At 43.5% G+C, this 20635-nt stretch overlaps 1 protein-coding gene and 1 long non-coding RNA gene across 5 annotated transcripts in view; one reads left to right on the top strand and one right to left on the bottom strand.

Annotated features, from left to right (window-relative positions):
- The window catches only part of otofa (otoferlin a), a 141857-nt gene that overhangs the window by 75328 nt on the left and 45894 nt on the right, over window positions 1-20635 (top strand). The window lies entirely within an intron of this gene.
- On the bottom strand, window positions 1852-13535 carry LOC115108017 (uncharacterized). 4 transcript variants are annotated; one of them, XR_010460902.1, is made up of 3 exons: window positions 11450-13535; window positions 2881-6160; window positions 1852-2557 (listed from the first exon to the last, which is right to left on the bottom strand). It is a non-coding gene; the product is annotated as an uncharacterized LOC115108017 (long non-coding RNA). The 4 variants fall into 4 exon arrangements; XR_003860289.2 differs by lacking the exon at window positions 11450-13535 and having other exon boundaries at window positions 1852-2212; window positions 2364-2557; window positions 2881-11442; XR_010460900.1 differs by lacking the exon at window positions 11450-13535 and having other exon boundaries at window positions 2881-2988; window positions 6016-11442.

Raw genomic sequence — 20635 nt, 5'->3', positions numbered from 1 at the left:
CACAAACACACACACACACACACACACACACACACACACACGCACACACACACACACACACACACACACACACACACACACACACACACACACACACACACACACTACCCCATCTCACCAGTTATAGGCTTTACCCCTTTCTCTGGGAGTCCAGAATGATTTATTGCTGACCTCTTAATGCATTTTATATCATCTCCACCCGGCCATAGCCAGCTTGTTTTGCAGGGGTTTTTCTATTCATATAAATCACCTCCCACTTGTCTTGGTATACTGCCAGTAAAGCACATCCACTAAATATGGAACACACACTCAGTTAGTTGTGATGAATGGGTTGGCATTGGGAGCAACCTACGTTTTTGACACTGTGGCCACAACAAGTGTTGGAAGACCTACAGTGGTTCCTCCTTTAAAAGTTGCGAGCTTGCACCACGGGACCTAGAGGTACCCAGCGCCACGGCTTCATTGCTCCAGACCACCACAAGGGGGAGTTAGAGCACTCGTTATGCATTTGGGTCCCAAGGTTTTTATATGATCAATCATATCGAGTGGTTCCAATGATGAATTTTGACGCGAGCCACCCTTGCCTTTGTGGCGTTCTTAAACAATGATGGCTGACAAAATATTACGGTGGAACCAGATGTAAGTTGTTATAACGTCATAACGAGTCAAGCAAAACATTTACAATTGAGAGAAATATGTTAGTTAATGTAGAGACAAACGTTTGTGCATATTTTTTGGGTCATAAAGTTAATTTATTATCCAGCTAGTTAGTGTTATGAGAATAGCACCAATTTGTAAGTCGCTCTGGATAAGAGCATCTGCTAAATGACTTAAATGTAAATGTAAATGTTAATTTGTAATTCATGTTGTTTAATGTTATAGGGACTCCTGAGAAAACCAGCAAACCAGGCTTGTTGTCTTGTGAAACAGTGGGTGTAAAGAATCTAGCTAGCTATAGCATTTACTGCAAATTGAATGTACAATTGTGTAAGCTTGCCTTGAAATGCAGCTGAAGTAATGTAGCTAGCTAACTATTTACTTGCTTATAGTATAGTGGAGGATAAAAATAACTGTATGCCTATGGATGTGTAGCTAGCTACAGTATGTAGCAGTATGTAGCAGTATGTAGCCGATCTAAAACGTTAGGTTCTGAACTAATATCCTGGCTAAATTCCCAATCTGGCCCTCAAACCATCACGGTCACCTAATAATCCCCAGTTTACAATTGGCTCATTCATCCCCCTCCTCTCCCCTGTAACTATTCCCCAGGTCATTGCTGCCAATGAGAACGTGTTCTCAGTCAACTTACCTGGTAAAATAACGGATAAATAAAAATACCAAATCTATGAACCTCAGCTATCATAGTTGTTATATCAACTTCAAGTCTGAATGGCATTAATGAAGCCTTTGGATAGAGTAGAATATAATAACTTCATTGTGCCAAGGATGCAAGTCCTATATACACATATACTGTAGTTATTACCACGCATGAGATTCCCACATTGTAGCCTGTACATTGAATATATTCACTGATCATGTACTCTTCCTTGGCAAATGAAGGTGTGGTTCAGGTATGAATCTCTGAGACATCATTTCTTCAGTCATATCAAACTCCATTATTTGAATGATGCTGTGTATATGTGTATGTATTACAATTATACACTTCAACAGTGTTTACCGTTCTTGGGACATCAATGATTACACATTGTTACTATGCAATAGACTAGAAACATGATTGATTTGTAATTCACATATACAGAAGAAAAGAAACTATGCATGTCTAACTCCCTTCATCTGCATTCATCTGAGGACACAGGATAGTATTTCAATGAGATCATTTCAACCAGTGGAGAATGTGAAACGCTTTATTGAAAGAAGTTCATTATCCAGGTGTTATAAATACATAAATGCATTATAATTATGATAATTGTAATATTATAAATACTTCAATGGGCATATGTTGTGCATTATAAAACGAGGAAGAAAGACAAGGTGGGGAGAGAGGTGTAGAAGACAGAAAGGGAAAGAGGTAAGAACAGAGGCAGACAGTATATGATTCATCAATTACAGTGCTACCCTAATATTCTCTCAGTTCATCACAATTGCGGTGTCTCCTAACCAGCCTTGGGCCCCCAGTTGGCCCGAAGGTTATCCTAAGAGCGGCTGAGGTGGCGATGACAGGACTGGCTTCCTCTCTCACATCAAAACATACCTGCAGACGAGAGAGCATGATTTAGGATTGGTTTTTTAAATTCTAACACGGTCAGTCATCTTAAATCAGGAGGTGAAATGCAAAACTGACCTTGGATCATTAACTCTGGGACTACTACATCTCTGTCTGTATTGCATCTCTTTAATAATACCTCTTGTTGACCCGACCAAGTCACATCATGCTTAGCCCTCTGTATCTGCCAGTTCAGATGCGGGAGGGGTTCACCAAAATAGCTGGTATAACCCAGAGGATTTAGGGAGATGTGGGAGAGGGATGAAGTGAAGAAGAGAGACTGTGTGTGGTCTCACATGGTGTCCACACTAAGTGGCTACAGAGTACTTTATGCTGAAAAACAGACACGTGAGGACAAACAATAGAAGATAATGTCAATAGAAGATACTGTATGTGATGCAGACACCTATCGGAGTGTACCTGAAATATAGAGGGCTATGTGTCTCACCACTTGGTTATTGCAAGGCTAACCCCCAGAGAAATCATGACTTGGCAGCAACAGATAGTCCAGAGAAAATGGCTGTGTTTATGTGGTGTAAATGGGAAAATTAGCAGCTGACATCTTAAGAGTTTTTTAATTAATGCATGTGAGACATGTTCCATGTACAACAAGACAGGCAGAGGTGGAGAAAAAAAACACAGAACAGTTTAAATACCTCTGGTTATGTACACTTTTGCCATCAATAAAGCTTCCCATGGCCTGTTTCTCGGACAGTGAACATCTGGCAATATCTACTTTTTCGACCCCTTGGTCAGCTCGCTTTCTGAAAGTAAAGAAAACAGCTTATTTTTTGTAGATATGAAAACAATAACTGAGATGTGACCGTTCAATCTAATGCAGCAGATGTCATTTTTAGGATACGTCAGTACAGCCCAGTGCTGCTTACCTGAGATGCCATCTTCATAGGTGTCCGCTTTGACTTTTAATTTAGATTATTTTTGATTGAAAATCAAAAAGGTTTTGCCCTCGACAAAAAGACACAAATGTACCTCCTTAGCATATAGCAATTTGCCTGTGAATAACCACGCCTTCATACAAACGTGCTACTGTCTGCAGAATACAGTATAATGATATATTCAGAAAGTTCCCCTTGGATTTACCTGAGGGAAACATTTGTATCCCCTTTTGATATTCATCACAATACCACAACACCTGGGTCTTTAGTGTGAGAGACTAAGGCATTATCCCTTTGGATGCCACAGTCATGAATTAATCAACACTAGCACACTGACACGTATGCCATACTTAAATTATCTTTATTTGTTTGAGCTATTGAAATATCCATACTCCTCATTTACAAAGCGGAGGAAACTGAGGCAGGGATTGATGAGAAGGTTAATTTGATTAGGCTTTTGTTTACTTCATTCATTCATTTGGTTTGTTTTGTGTTGGGATGGGATGCAACCAAGCTCATTCTGTGCCAGTGTGAGGCCATCCTGCTTTCTGGACCGCCTTTGATCCTACCCACAATGCAGCAGATTGGCTGCGCATCAAACAGCATTGGGATGGTGTTGTGAAGTCTGTTAACTCTATAGTTTTTATGTTTATAAGTGTACTGCAGCACCAAATGACAGATGTAGAAAGTGAAATCAAATCTAATTTAATTTTTCACATGCTGCGAATACAAGACTTAATCGTGAATTGCTTGTTTACGAGCCCTTCCCAACAACGTAGAGTTACAAAATAATAATACAAAGAAAAACAGTAACACAAGAGGAATAGATACATACACATATATAAATATATATATATACACTGCTCAAAAAAATAAAGGGAACACTTAAAAAACACAATGTAACTCCAAGTCAATCACACTTCTGTGAAATCAAACTGTCCACTTAGGAAGCAACACTGATTGACAATAAATGTCACATGATGTTGTGCAAATGGAATAGACAACAGGTGGAAATTATAGGCAATTAGCAAGACACCCCCAATAAAGGAGTGGTTCTGCAGGTGGTGACCACAGACCACTTCTCAGTTCCTATGCTTCCTGGCTGATGTTTTGGTCACTTTTGAATGCTGGCGGTGCTTTCACTCTAGTGGTAGCATGAGACGGAGTCTACAACCCACACAAGTGGCTCAGGTAGTGCAGCTCATCCAGGATGGGACATCAATGCGAGCTGTGGCAAGAAGGTTTGCTGTGTCTGTCTGCATAGTGTCCAGAGCATGGAGGCGCTACCAGAAGACAGGCCAGTACATCAGGAGACGTGGAGGAGGCGGAAGGAGGGCAACAACCCAGCAGCAGGACCACTACCTCCGCCTTTGTGCAAGGAGGAGCAGGAGGAGCACTGCCAGAATCCTGCAAAATGACCTCCAGCAGGCCACAAATGTGCATGTGTCTGCTCAAACGGTCAGAAACAGAAACAGAGGGCCCGATGTCCACAGGTGGGGGTTGTGCTTACAGCCCAACACCGTGCAGGATGTTTTTCATTGCCAGAGAACACCAATATTGGCAAATTCACCACTGGCGCCCTGTGCTCTTCACAGATGAAAGCAGGTTCACACTGAGCACATGTGACAGACGTGACAGATTCTGGAGATGCCGTGGAGAACGTTCTGCTGCCTGCAACATCCTCCAGCATGACCGGTTTGGCGGTGGGCCAGTCATGGTGTGGGGTGGCATTTCTTTGGGGGGCCGCACAGCCCTCCATGTGCTCGCCAGAGGTAGCCTGACTGCCACTAGGTACCGAGATGAGATCCTCAGACCCCTTGTGAGACCATATGCTGGTGCGGTTGGCCCTGGGTTCCTCCTAACGCAAGACAATGCTAGACCTCATGTGGCTGGAGTGTGTCAGCAGTTCCTGCAAGAGGAAGGCATTGATGCTATGGATCCCTCAGGAGACCATCCTCCACCTCATCAGGAGCATGCCCAGGCGTTGTAGGGAGGTCATACAGGCACGTGGAGGCCACACACACTACTGAGCCTCATTTTGACTTGTTTTAAGGACATTACATCAAAGATGGTTCAGCCTGTAGTGTGGTTTTCCACTTTAATTTTGAGTGTGACTCCAAATCCAGACCACGATGGGTTGATAAATTTGATTTCCATTGATAAGTTTTGTGTGATTTTGTTGTCAGCACATTTAACTATGTAAAGAAAAAAGTATTTAATAAGAATATTTCATTCATTCAGATCTAGGATGTGTTATTTTAGTGTATATATGTATATATATACAGGGAGTACCAGGACCGAGTTGATGTGCAGAGGTATGAGGTATTTGAGGTAGATTTTGTGACAAAGAAGGGGGCTGAGTGATAAATGGCAGATATGTGAGGGCAGAACAAATAAACGGGCTCTGCCCTCTCACTAGGGTGTGGCCAGATGGTGAACTGCAAAGCACAAAATGGCACCTTGGTATTGATAAAACCTGAGACAAGATTGTGAGGAGGTTTTACTGGCCAGGGATTCAATCAATCAATCAAATGTATTTATAAAGCTCTTCTTACGTCAGCTGATGCCACAAAGTGCTGTACAAAAACCCAGCCTAAAACCCCAAACAGCAAGCAATGCAGGTGTAGAAGCACGGTTGCTAGGAAATACTCACTCGAAAGGCCAGAACCTAGGAAGAAAACTAGAGAGGAACCAGGCTATGAGGGGTGGCCAGTCCTCCTCTGGCTGTGCCGGGTGGAGATTATAACAGAACATCCCAAGATGTTCAAATGTTCATAGATGACCAGCAGGGTCAAATAATAATAATCACAGAGGTTGTCGAGGATGCAACAGGTCAGCATCTCAGGAGTTAATGTCAGTTGACTTTTCTTAGACAATCATTCAGAGTATCTCTACCGTTCCTGCTGTCTCTAGAGAGTTGAAAACAGCAGGTCTGATGAACAGGTCAGGGTTCCATAGCCTCAGGCAGAACAGTTGAAACTGGAGCAGCATCATGGCCAGGTGGACTGGGGACAGGAAGGAGTCATCAGGCCAGGAAGTCCTGAGGCAAGGTTATAGAGAAAGAAAGAAAGAATGAGAGAGAGAGAGAGAGAGAGAGAGAGAGAGAGAGAGAAAAAAAAAAAATTAGGGAGCGCATACTTAAATTCACACAGGACACAGGATAAGACAGGAGAAATACTCCAGATATAACAGACTGACCCTAGCCCCCAGACACATAAACTACTGCAGCATAAATACTGGAGGCTGAGACAGGAGGGGTCAGAAGACACTGTGGCCCCATCCGACGATACCCCCGGACAGGGCCAACAGGCAGGATATAACCCCACCCACTTTGCCTAAGCACAGCCCCCACACCACTAGAGGAATATCTTAAACCATCAACTTACCATCTTGAGACAAAGCCAAGTATTGCCCACAAAGATCTCCGCCACGGCACAACCCAAGGCGGGGGTGCCAACCCGGACAGGAATAAAAATCAAATCAAATGTATTTGTCTCATACACATGGTTAGCAGATGTTAATGCGAGTGTAGCGAAATGCTTGTGCTTCTAGTTCCGACAATGCAGTAATAACCAACGAGTAATCTAGCTAACAATTCCAAAACTAGTACCTCATACACACAAGTGTAAATGGATAAAGAATATGTACATAAAGATATATGAATGAGTGATGGTACAGAGCGGCATAGGCAAGATGCAGTAGATAGTATCGAGTACAGTATATACATATGAGATGAGTATGTAAACAAAGTGGCATAGTTTAAAGTGGCTAGTGATACATGTATTACATAAAGATGCAGTAGATGATATAGAGTACAGTATATACGTATACATATGAGATAAATAATGTAGGGTATGTAAACATTATATTAAGTAGCATTGTTTAAAGTGACTAGTGATATATTTTACATCAATTCCCATTATTAAAGTGGCTGGAGTTGAGTCAGTGTGTTGGCAGCAGCCACTCAATGTTAGTGGTGGCTGTTTAACAGTCTGATGGCCTTGAGATAGAAGCTGTTTTTCAGTCTCTCGGTCCCAGCTTTGATGCACCTGTACTGACCTCGCCTTCTGGATGATAGCGGGGTGAACAGGCAGTGGCTCGGGTGGTTGTTGTCCTTGATGATCTTTATGGCCTTCCTGTGACATCGGGTGGTGTAATTTGCCCCCAGTGATGCGTTGTGCAGACCTCACTACCCTCTGGAGAGCCTTACGGTTGTGGGCGGAGCAGTTGCCGTACCAGGCGGTAATACAGCCCGACAGGATGCTCTCGATTGTGCATCTGTAGAAGTTTGTGAGTGCTTTTGGTGACAAGCCAAATTTCTTCAGCCTCCTGAGGTTGAAGAGGCGCTGCTGCGCCTTCTTCACGATGCTGTCTGTGTGGGTGGACCAATTCAGTTTGTCTGTGATGTGTACGCCGAGGAACTTAAAACTTACTACCCTCTCCACTACTGTCCCACTGATGTGAATAGGGTGGTGTTCCCTCTGCTGTTTCCTGAAGTCCACAATCATCTCCTTAGTTTTGTTGACGTTGAGTGTGAGGTTATTTTCCTGACACCACACTCCGAGGGAACCTCACCTCCTCCCTGTAGGCCGTCTCGTCGTTGTTGGTAATCAAGCCTACCACTGTTGTGTCGTCCGCAAACTTGATGATTGAGTTGGAGGCGTGCAGTCAATCCGTGATTGACTGTAGACCCTGCCACATACCTCTTGTGTCTGAGCCGTTGAATTGAGAGGGCTTAGAACGCACCCTTGTGGGGCCCCAGTGTTGAGGATCAACGGGGTGGAGATGTTGTTACCGACCCTCACCACCTGGGGGCGGCCCGTCAGGAAGTCCAGTACCCAGTTGCACAGGGCGGGGTCGAGACCCAGGGTCTCGAGCTTGATGGCGAGTTTGGAGGGTACTAATGGTGTTAAATGCTGCGCTGTAGTCGATGAACAGCATTCTCACATAGGTATTCCTCTTATCCAGATGGGTTAGGGCAGTGTGCAGTATGGTTGAGATTGCATCGTCTCTGGACCTATTTGGGCGGTAAGCAAATTGGAGTGGGTCTAGGGTGTCAGGTAGGTTGGAGGTGATATGGTCCTTGACTAGTCTGACGGAAGTGAGTGCTACGGGGCAGTAGTCGTTTAGCTCAGTTACCTTAGCTTTCTTGGGAACAGGAACAATGGTGGCCCTCTTGAAGCATGTGGGAACAGCAGACTGGGATAAGGATTGATTGAATATGTTCGTAAACACACCAGCCAGCTGGTCTGTGCATGCTCTGAGGGCGCGGCTGGGGATGCCGTCTGGGCCTGCAGCCTTGCGAGGGTTAACACGTTTAAATGTTTTACTCAGTCCGCATGTTTTGGTTGCGGGCCGTGTCAGTGGCACTGTATTGTCCTCAAAGCGGACAAAAAAGTTATTTAGTCTGCCTGGGAGCAAGACATCCTGGTCCGTGACTGGGCTGGTTTTCTTTTTGTAATCCGTGATTGACTGTAGACCCTGCCACATACCTCTTGTGTCTGAGCCGTTGAATTGCGATTCTACTTTGTCTCTATACTGACGCTTAGCTTGTTTGATTGCCTTGCGGAGGGAATAGCTACACTGTTTGTATTCGGTCATGTTTCCGGTCACCTTGCCCTGATTAAAAGCAGTGGTTTGCGCTTTCAGTTTCACGAGAATGCTGCCATCAATCCACGGTTTCTGGTTTGGGAATGTTTTAATCGTTGCTATGGGAACGACATCTTCCACGCACGTTCTAATGAACTCGCTCACCGAATCAGCGTATTCATCAATGTTGTTGTTTGACGCAATACGAAACTTATCCCAGTCAACGTGATGGAAGCAGTCTTGGAGCGTGGAATCAGATTGGTCAGACCAGCGTTGAACAGACTTCAGCGCGGGAGCTTGTTGTTTTAGCTTCTGTCTGTAGGCAGGGAGCAACAAAGTGGAGTCGTGGTCAGCTTTCCCGAAAGGAGGGCGGAGGAGGGCCTTATATGCGTCGCGGAAGTTAGAATAGCAATGATCCAAGGTTTTACCAGCCCTGGTTTGCGCAATCGATATGCTGATACAATTTAGGGAGTCTTGTTTTCAGATTAGCCTTGTTAAAATCCCCAGCTACAATGAATGCAGCCTCAGGATATGTGGTTTCCAGTTTGCAAAGAGTCAAATAAAGTTTGTTCAGAGCCATCAATGTGTCTGCTTGGGGGGGAATATATACGGCTGTGATTATAATCGAAGAGAATTCCCTTGGTAGATAATGCGGTCGACATTTGATTGTGAGGAATTCTAAATCAGGTGAACAGAAGGAAGTTCCTGTATGTTGTTGTGACCACACCACGTCTTGTTGACCATAAAGCATACGCCCCCTCCCCTCTTCTTACCAGAAAGATGTTTTTTCTGTCGGCGCGATGCGTGGAGAAACCAGCTGGCTGCACCGACTCCGATAGCGTATCTCGAGTGAGCCATGTTTCCGTGAAGCAAAGAACGTTACAGTCTCTGATGTCCCTCTGGAATGCTACCCTTGCTCGGATTTCCGAGCAAGGGTAGCTTTGTCCTGGGTGAAAGGCAGAACACAGGATCTGCTTCGGGAAAGTCATATTCTTGGTCGTACTGATGGTGAGTTGACGCTGCTCTTATATTCAGTAGTTCTTCTCAACTGTATGTAATGAAACCTAAGATGACCTGGGGTACCAATGTAAGAAATAACACGTAAATAAACTATAAAAACTGCATAGTTTCCTAGGAACGCGAAGCGAGGCGGCCATCTCTGTCGGCGCTGGAAGAAACTTTCACGTCAGTGACTCAACCTATTCAAGTGACGCACCCCTCCTAGGGACGGCATGGAAGAGCACCAGTAAGCCAGTGACTCGGCCCCTGTAAAAGGGTTAGAGGCCAGGCAGAGACAGCAAGGGCGCTTCGTTGCTCCAGGGCCTTTCCATTCACCTTCACACTCCTGGGCCAGATTACACTCAATCATAGGACCTACTGAAGAGATGAGTCTTCAATAAAGACTTAAAGGTTGAGACCGAGTCTGCGTCCCTCACATGGGTAGGCAGACCATGCCATAAAAATGTAGCTCTATAGGAGAAAGTGCTGCCTCCAGCTGTTTGCTTAGAAATTCTAGGGACAGTAAGGAGGCCTGTGTCTTGTGACCGTAGCGTACGTGTAGGTATGTACGGCAGGACGAAATCGGAAAGATAGATAAGAGCAAGCCCATGTAATGCTTTGTAGGTTAGCAGTAAAACCTTGAAATCAGCCCTTGCCTTAATGGGAAGCCAGTGTCGAGAGGCTAGCACTGGAGTACTGGATTGTGGGGGGTGCTCCGAGTTCCAGTTAACATCTCCATAATTGAAACGCCATTTGAGAGGATAGCGATGGTTATAGTGGGCCCGCTACCCAAATCCGCCAGAGGGCACCAATACATTCCGGTCATCCTAGATTATGCCACTCGCTACCCAGAAGGCAATCCCCTTCGGACGATGTCTTCCAAAATTATAGCTAAGGAATTAGTGCCCCTGTTCACCAGGGTAGGGATTCCAAAAGAGATCCTTACTGACCAGGAGACCCCCTTTATTATCCCGCCTTATGGCAGACCTTTGCAAGTTGTGGCAGGTGAAACAGTTGAGGACATCGGTTTACTATCCTCAGACGGATGGGCTGGTTGAGCGATTCAACCGCACCCTGAAGTCAATGCTCTGGAAGGTAATAGATAAGGATGGGGAAAACTGGGATTTCATGTTGCCGTATCTGATGTTTGCCATTAGAGAGGTTCCCCAAGCCTCGCGGGGGTTTTCACCCTTTGAGCTGGTATATGGGAGGCATACCCAGGGAATCTTAGACATCGCACGGGAAACCTGGGAGCACCAGTTCACCTCTTATACTAGTGTTACAGAGCACATCACAGCCATGCTAGGCAGGATAACCACAAGCACAAGAGCACCAGAGCACCAGCGGCATACTTATAAGCGGCAGGCTACCCTGGGGGAATTTCAACCGGGACATAATGTGCTGATCCCCATGGTAGAGTGTAAACTGTTAGCCACATTGAAGGGATCATATCAAGTGCTGGAGAAAATAGGAGAGGTTTATTATCGGATCCGACAGCCAGGTCGTCGGTCCCCGGAACAGATATATCACGTAAACCTGTTAAAAGCGTGGCTTTAGAGAGAGAAACACTAATTGTCATATACCCCACACCCACTCAGGCGTGCAGCCGAAGTGCATGTTTCACCTACACTGTCTCCAGCACAAGTACAGGAAGTAAAGACCTTGATCCAGAAAAACAATGATGTATTTTCAGGGATACAGTGCGAACTGAGGTGTACGGCTCATGATATTGTTTCCCTACCTGGGAGAAAAGTGAGCATGAGGCCATATCAGGTACTTGAGGCTCGACCAGCGTACATTACGACCCAGGACCACACCTGCGGCCTGGGGCGGTCCAGGCCGAAGAAACAAACATTCAGGTACTGACCTGTTGGAAAGAACACTCTCTGGTGTGATTTTGTGTTGGTCTTTCACTTCATTTTAACCTTGAAGAGAATTGTCACAATATGTACATGAAGGCAGTGTAAAGTGATAGATAATTCATAAGAATAAGAGTAAGAATAAAGAATGCAGTAGCTGTGTGTATATAGTGTGTATATATAGTATTGTGAGTGTGCATAGAGTCAGTGAAAGATACTGTAGGGTCAATGCAGATAGAATGAACTATTTAACAGACTTATGGCCATTTAGCAGTCTTATGGCTAGGGTATAAAAGCTTTCTTGGTCCGTGAACCAATGCCCCGGTATCGTTTGCCGGACGGTAGCAGAGTGTTTATGGCTTTGGTGGCTGAAGTCCTCTGACACCGCCTGATAGAGGTCCTGGATGGCAGGGAGCTCGGCACCAGTGATCTCCTGGGATGTCCGCACCATCCTCTGCAGCTAGTCAAGATGCTCTCAATGGTGCAGCTGTAGAACTTTTTGAGGATCCGAGGGCCCATGCCAAATCTTTTCAGCCTCTTGAGGGGGAACATACGCTGTCATTCCCTCTTCATGACTGTGCAGGTGTGTGTGGACCATGTTAAGTTAGTGATGTGGACACCAAGGAACTTGAAGCTCTCGACCCACTCCACTACAGCCCTGTCCATGTGGATGGGGGCGTGTTCTCCTCTCTTTCTCCTGTAATCCATGATCAGTTCCTTGGTCTTACAGATGTTGAGGGAGAGGTTGTTGTGCTGGCACCACATTGCCAAGTCTCTAACTTCCTACTTGTAGGTTGTCTCAACGCCGTTGGTGATAAGGACTACCACCGTCGTGTTGCCAGCAAACTTGATGATGGCGTTGGAGTCGTATGTGGCAATGCAGTCGTGGGTGAACAGGGAGTAGAAGAGTGGACTAAGCACGCACAACTGAGCGGAACCCGTGTTTAGTGACAGCGTGGCGGAGGTGTTCTTGCCTACCCTCACCACCTGGGCACAGCCCGTCAGGAAGTCCAGGATCCAGTTGTAGAGAGAGTTCTCAGGGTCCCAAGCTTGATGATGAGCTTGGAGGTGAGAATGATGTTGAATGTTGAGCTGTAGTCAATGAACAGCATTCTCATATAGTTATTTCCCCTCCTGCCCAGGTGGGAGAGGGCAGTGTGAAGTGCAATTGAGATTGTGTCATCTGTGGATCTGTTAGGGTAGTATGCTAATTGGAGTGGGTCCAGGGTGTCTAGGATGATGGTGTTGATGTGTGTCATGACCATCCTTTCAAAGCACTTCCTAATTACAGATGTGAGTGCTACGGGGCGATAGTCATTTAGGCAGGTTACCTTGAAGTTCTTGGAAACAGGGACAATGGTGGTTAGCTTGAAACATGTTGAAAATATTGGTGAAGACACTTGCCAGCTGGTCTGCGCATGCTCTGCGAACAAGCCCTGGTATTCCGAGTGTTAACCTGTTTAAAAGTTTTACTCACATCGGCCATGGAGATCGAGTCACACAGTCACCCGAAACAACAGGCGCCTTCATGCAGAACTGTTTTGTTTTCCTCGACACAAGCATAAAAAGGATTTAGTTCATTTGGGAGTTCTGCGTCACTGGGCATCTCACAGCTGTGTTTCCCTTTGTAATCCGTTATCGTCTGCAAGCCCTCCCACATCTGACACACGTCGAAGCCGGTGTATTAGGAATCCACCTTCCCCCTATATTTCCTTTGCATGTTTGATATCTTGTTGGAGGTCGTAGTGGACTTTCTTGTATGCATCCTTGTCCGTGTCCAGTTCCTTGTTAGCGGTAGCTCTAGCCTTTAGCCCAGCACAGATATGTCCGTATAGTCACTTTTCACTTATTGATGAACCCCGTGATTAATGTGGTAAACTCCTCAATGTAATTGGATGAATCCTGGAACATTTCCCAGTCTATACACGCAAAACAGTTTTGTAGCCTCACATCTGCTTCATTGTACCACTTCCGTATTGAGCGAGTGACTGGTACTTCCTGTTTGAGCTGAGTTTGTAAACAGGAAGCAGGAGGATACAGTCATGGTCTGATTTACCAAAAATAGGGAGAGGGGGGGCCTTGTATGCATTTCTGTGGGTTGAATGAAGGTGGTCTAGAGTTTTATCGCCCCTAGTGGAGCAGGAGACGTGTCATAGAAATGAGATAGAATGATTTTAAGTCTCCCTGCGCTAAAGTCTCCTCCCACCAGAAACGCTGCCTCTGAGTGTATGGTTTCTTGTTTGTTTAGGGCCCCATACAGTTCACTGAGTGCAAAAGTGGTGTTGGCTTGTGGAAGGATGTAGACAGCCGTGATAATTACGGATGAGAATTCTCTTGGTAGATAAAAAGGTCTGCAGCTCACCATGACGTATTTTATATCACGTAAGCAGAAGCTCGAGATGTCCTTCACATTGGAAGCAGCACAACAGTTGATGTTAATGAAGAGGCACACCCCTCCCCCTTTGGACTTGAAACCAGTTCTATGTACATAGATTCAACCAGCCAAGTTTTAGAACATTGCAGCTTTTCAAGTCTCTCTGATAGGAGATCTCAAACACATCTCATCCATCTTATTCTTGAGTGACTGGATATTTGCCAATAAAACAGAGGGGAGTGCTGATCGATTTTCTCTTCTTCTCAGTCTCACCAAGATGCCAGCCCATCTTCCACGTCTACGTCGGCAGCGTTTAGGTAGCCCATAAAACAAAGGAATTATGTCCAGTGTGAACAAGCGAACAGCTGAGTCGGAGTTGAAGTCGGTATTAACGTCAAAATGAGAAATTTAAAGTCAGGTTAGCAACTGTCAATCTGATGTCCAAAAGTGATTGGTCGGTACAGATACAAAAACTGTACACAAAAAAAAGTCACTAAGTGTCAAAGTCAGGTTGGAACTCGTAAGATGGCGGCCTTCTCTATCGGCGCCATCTTTTGCCACCTTTACCACATTAAGTATTTTATGTAGAAGGTCTTTATGGGCCTGTATGAGCTCACAGCAGCACTAACAAATTAGTCTTTAATGTAGAGGGTCTGTATTCATATGAGGTCAGTATGAACTTAGCACTGGTAGAATGTTCTGGGGTCGTTGATTCCTAATTTAGCAATATGTCTTTTGTTTGAAGCTGTGGCTTGTTTGAAGTACTCAGAGAAGAGCTTCAGTTGTAGACATCAAATGCTGTCGCTGAAGAGGTAACTTTAGATTCATGTTATTGCAGTGCTTGCCAACCAACTCTTCCTTGGTGTTTTATCTCCCCGTTTTTCCTCGAGGATTGCCTGTGTCTTCAGTGTGTCTGAGTGCTGTGTTTTTTGTGGTGTATTCCCTGTGTGTTATGTGCCACTGTGTTGCCCCCCTATGTTGACTGACTGAGCGTGTTAAGTGACCCTCTCTGACTTCCTGTCTAAAGCCACGGTGTGAGAGGAGATCACCATGATGATCCCATGAACAGCCTCCTGGGATAAATCCTTATAGCAACACCTGTGCCATGCATAAATCTGACCCCTATTTCATCTTGACTGATAATTCCCATATAGGTTCTATAGTGAGAGACTTTAACTGAAGTACAGTTGAAGTCTGAAGTGTACATTCACTTAGGTTGGAGTCATTAAATGATATAAAACATCTTGAAGCATATTGCATCATGTCTGATTCATTCCTGTAACATATACTGCAGTGAATTCTAAACAGTAGAGAGTTGTCATTCTTGTTTTGTAAAGACATTTTACAAAAGAAAACATGGTGTAATGCTACCGGTTGTTAGTGTTGTTTAGGTCATTGTTTGCCTGTTGGGTGACAACCTTTGCTAGTGTTATGGAAGAATGAGTTGATTTGAGACATGTATAAAGGGTTTTGGTAGTTTTAGTGCATTTTGGATGTGAAATGAACTGCTGTGCCAAGCTGAAAGTTGGTTAGGAGAATTGTGTGAAGAGTTTGGAAAAAGTGACCTAAGTATTGAGAAATGGATCCTAGCGATTGTAAAAAACTGTAATGAATATCCCACACACCAGATTCCACTACCTCTCACCGTCCACATTTAGCCCTCAGCATAATCACAATATGATCCTGATTATTATACATTAAATAGAAAGCACCTTCTGTTGTGACATTGATTTATATGTATGGAATTACATACTGTTTCATTATGGTGAAATGTCATCACACATAATGTCAAATCATAAGTTCACGTTCAAGTTTGACTTGTCACATGCACAAGTACAGTGAAATACTTAATGTGCAAGTCCTACCCAACAGGACAGTATTCAATATCAACTAAAGAAAATACAAATACAAATTTTAAAAAACAGGAGAAATAAGAGTAGAAGCTACACTATACTGTCTAATCGGCCTTTTTGGATTATGATACAAGGTTGAGAGATGATATTGTGAAAACGAGTCATCCTAAAGAGTTCAGATATCATTAAGGATGTCTTGAAAATAAAGGAAAGTCGCACACTCTAGGAGCTCAGATGCAAAAATGTCATGTCCAACGTTTCGACAGACAAGCTCTCTTCATCAGGGTATGATCAAACACTGCGGTATGACTCGTTTATATAGTGTCAAAAGACACAGGTGTCTGTAATCATGGCCAAGTGTGGCCTAATATCATTGGTTAATTATCAAATGTTAAAATGGCATACAAAGAACAGCATACAAAAAAAACAAATGGATACCATACGATCATAGATACATTTTAGACTACACAAACTTACAAACAATTACAATGGCAAAGTCACAATAATCACAAGAATGGCTTCAGATCAAAGTCTACGTTGAGACCGAAGGGAGCAAGGGTCGTTAAATGAAAGATCCAGGCAGCCTCTCATTAAAACCTCTTGCGTCCCCCCGACACGCAGGCGTCCCATCTAGACATCTGGAAATGCAAATGCACTACGCTAAATGCTAATAGCACTCGTTAAAACTCAAACGTTCATTAAAACACACATTCAGGGTACTGAATTAAAGCTACACTCGTTGTGAATCCAGCCAACAAGTCAGATTTTTAAAATGCTTTTCGGCGAAAGCATGAGAAGCTATTATCTGATAGCATGCAACACCCCAGAAGACCCGCAGGGGACGTAAACAAAATAATTAGCATAGTCGGCGCTACACAAAACGCACAAATAAAATATAAAACATTCATTACCTTTGACAATCTTTTTTGTTGGCACTCCTAGATGTCCCATAAACATCACTATTGGGTCTTTTTTTCGATTAAATCGGTCCATATATAGCCTAGATATCGATCTATGAAGACTGTGTGATCAAGGAAAAAAACAGTGTTTTATAACGCAACGTCATTTTTTTAAATTAAAAAAGTCGACGATAAACTTTCACAAAACACTTCGAAATACTTTTGTAATGCAACTTTAGGTATTAGTAAACGTTAATAATCGATCAAAATGATCACGAGGCGATGTATATTCTATAGCTGTACGTCTTGAAATAATGTCCAGGTAAATCTCAACCAAAATATCCGGTCGGAGACCGGAAGAAATGGGCTGTCTCTTGTTCGTTTGACCAAGAAACAAAGCCCAGGCAAATGACAAGACTGGTGACATCGTGTGGAAGCTGTAGGAATTGCAATCTCGGCTCCAGTTAATTTGCTTTCCCATAGACAATACATACAAGTGGCACATTGATATATTTTCCAATTTTCAGTGATCAGATTTTCCTGCGCTTTTTGATGAAACGCACGTTCTGTTATAGTCACAGCCGTGATTTAACCAGTTTTAGAAACGTCTGAGTGTTTTCTATCCACACATACTAATCATATGCATATACTATATTCCTGGCATGAGTAGCAGGGCGCTGAAATGTTGCGCGATTTTTAACAGAATGTTCGAAAAAGTAGGGGGTAGGATCAACAGGTTAAGGATGTCAACATAGATATTTTATTTTTTGCCAAGGCATGTTACCTAGCTCTAGAGAGGGAGTTGTGTTTGAAACAACAGGCAGAAAGCAGCCTGAAGCGTGATGCAATACCAGACTTAAAAATGCAACAGCACTATTTCATGAGCAGAATAACATTTTTAAGACAGAGGGGGATTCAGAGAAAGCCGAGTGAAAGTTAGCCACGACTACTATTCAGCCTCTCCCTCCTTCCTCAGTCAACTGCTGTATTTTGCAACCTGATCTCATAGTTTGACTTCAAAATTTGCCGTAATTGGATGAACGCCGATTTTTGACCCATTAATTCCGCCTGGTTACAGGGTTAAAACAGAAACAACTCAAAGGGTTAAGTTTAGGTATTCATTCCAAGTGGTTAAGGCTATGGTTTGGGGAAGGCTCTGAACCTCGTGAGTTTGAGTCCAGTGCTATGCCACTGTTTGTTGTGAGGCACTGAGGAAGGCATATATCGACGTCCTCAGGACCTTTTGTTACATCCGAAGTCAACCGCTTTTTTCTTGTGACCAGCCGGATATGTTTACCTCCTCTACATATCTCTCTTCTTCCTTCCTTCCTTTCTCTTTCTGTCATCGCTTGTTCTGTATTTTTCTTAATCTTCAACAAGCAGGCACGCACGCATGCACACACAAATGTAAGGCTGTTTTCATCCAGTATAGGGTACATAGACTCAAAGGATTGTTCTCTGATGTTAAATATTGATAAAGCCTTTTACACTAATGAAGAAATAAATACCACACCAGCCCAGAATACAACCTTATTACAAATACACAGAGGAACGAATACCACACCAGCAGCCCAGAATACAAGCTTTTTGCAATTACACAGAGGGAAAAAATCTAAGCAATAGCTAAGAGGCCATATTCAATACCCCTGCAGCCCCTGCAGCCAACCAGACAGAACAGCTAAGCTCTTGAGATATTGACAGTCATATTTCAAAAGGCTACATTTTTATAGAAGTCGGATGGCATTGCTTGCGTCATAATTGTCATTGAAATAGAGATTTAGAAAACCATTTCTGTGGATATTAATATTAATAATAGGAGAGAACTTCATGAGAAGGCAGTGAAATGGTAAATCTTTTTTTCGACCGGAACAGTCCGCTCTAGAACATTGAACCACCACTCTGGATGTCTGGTTCACCTGATCATTGCCTGACCATCTGATCACGAGACACTCCTGAGAGAACACCGTGTGTGTGTGTGTGTGTGTGTGTGTGTGTGTGTGTGTGTGTGTGTGTGTGTGTGTGTGTGTGTGTGTGTGTGTGTGTGTGTGTGTGTGTGTGTGTGTGTGTGTATGTGCGTGCATGTGTGTGAGAGAGAGACTATTCAGCAGAGCCCCCAGAGCAGAACAGAGCTTTGTGGTGATGCATTATTAATTACTTGCAGCTCAATTCTTTTTTCCTCCTCTTTTATTTATTGATATTAAATTTTGCAAGTTTTTGATTTTATACTGACCATTCTCCTCTCTCTCTTTCTCTCTCCGACCCTCTCTCTTTTTATCTATTTTTCGCTCTCCCCTCCTCTCTCCCCTCCTTTTGGTAAATTGAAAAAAAGGAATCCTTTTGTGTGTGTGTGTGTGTGTGTGTGTGTGTGTGTGTGTGTGTGTGTGTGTGTGTGTGTGTGTGTGTGTGTGTGTGTGTGTGTGTGTGTGTGTGTGTGTGCGCGTGTGTGCGTGCGCGTGCGTGTGTGTCTCTTGAGCACTACGTCAGGTAGCGTGCTGCCCCTCTCTGTATTTCTGTTGTGGTTGCGTACCATCTCAAATTTCTTCAAATAAGTAAAAACTAAAATGTCAATAACCACTGAGCACAGTGGTTAGCGTCTTTTGGACATCTTTGTTTTGTCGATTTTTGGTCTGGCCCTACCAAATCAGAACCAATCATAGAAAAAAACAAGTTTTCATAAGTTTAGACAGTACAGTAAAGTAGAGAAAAGGTAGAGTATAGCTCAGTACAGTACAATAGAGCACAGTAGGGTAATGAAAAGTAAAGTATATGACAGTACAGTACACTACAGTACACTACAGTACAGTAGAGCACAGTATAATGTACTTTGTACCCTACTGTACTCCACTGAATTAAACTAAACTCTACTGTACATTGCTCTACTATACTGTACTCTGCTGAATTAAACTCTACTGTACTGTGCTGTGCTGTATTGTGCTGTTCAAGCTTGTGAAACATAGATGCCTTTTCAACATCCGGATATGAAGTATTCTCAACGTCTTTTCAACGTCATTTAGCAGTCTGTGTACATTGTTACAATGGGAATGGTTGTCAGATTGACAAGCAACCCCAATATCAATGGAACAACTATCCCATGAGTTATGAGCACTTTTATTCACTATATACCAATACCGAACACAAAATATTCCTTGTAATTACACCAAATAACTCCATAGATAATATTGATCAGTATTAATCGACATGGTCGGTAGTAGGGGGTTGGTTACATCAAGATTGGTCAGTCATTGATGTTGGTCTGATGAGTTATTCCACAACCTGATTCAAGCAAACGGTTTGTGTGGTTTTGATTGGTTTGATGTGATTTGATTGGTTTGATTTGCAGTGTTTTGATTAAAGATACATTTTACTTGGTTTTTCTTCCATTTCAGTTTAAATGAAAAGGGCAAAAATACTGGGTACTTGGTGACATTGTTCTGATTACACATAGCTTGTATTATTGCCCATAAAGACATTTTTGATTTTAGGGATAACGTTACTTTTGTTCATTGAGTTGGAATTCCATTCCACCGAGAGGAAAAACAGTGCAGAAATTGCCCCTCCAGCAGCATATTTGTTCAAATTGAACCCTTTCTGAAGTTCAGTCAGTTTTTAATTTCCATTTAGCATCTCTCTGCTCTGCCTACTCACTGACCTTTCATACATACTCAAACAGCCCCGTCTCTACTCTCTTTATTAAACTAGAGTCGCTGATTAAACAACAGCAAAAAGGCGAAGCTTCTCAATCAGTTCTCTTCTCTTTCTCTCGCTCAGACACTGCTTCTCTCAAAAGATAGTGATGTTTATTAACTCTTTTTTTGTCCCGATCTGCATTCACTCTGTGCTTGGCACAGTAAAGGAAAAGAGAAGACTGGAAAAGGCAGAAAAGAGAAGTAGGTATCGGCTCTGTGTTTCTTTTATAATGTTGGTAACTTTATTAGTGTGTCT

This window comes from Oncorhynchus nerka, linkage group LG24 (assembly GCF_034236695.1).
Source record: "Oncorhynchus nerka isolate Pitt River linkage group LG24, Oner_Uvic_2.0, whole genome shotgun sequence".
Lineage (NCBI taxonomy): Eukaryota > Metazoa > Chordata > Actinopteri > Salmoniformes > Salmonidae > Oncorhynchus > Oncorhynchus nerka.
Note: the sequence above shows the minus strand (reverse complement) of the source record. Positions and strands in the feature narration are given on the sequence as shown.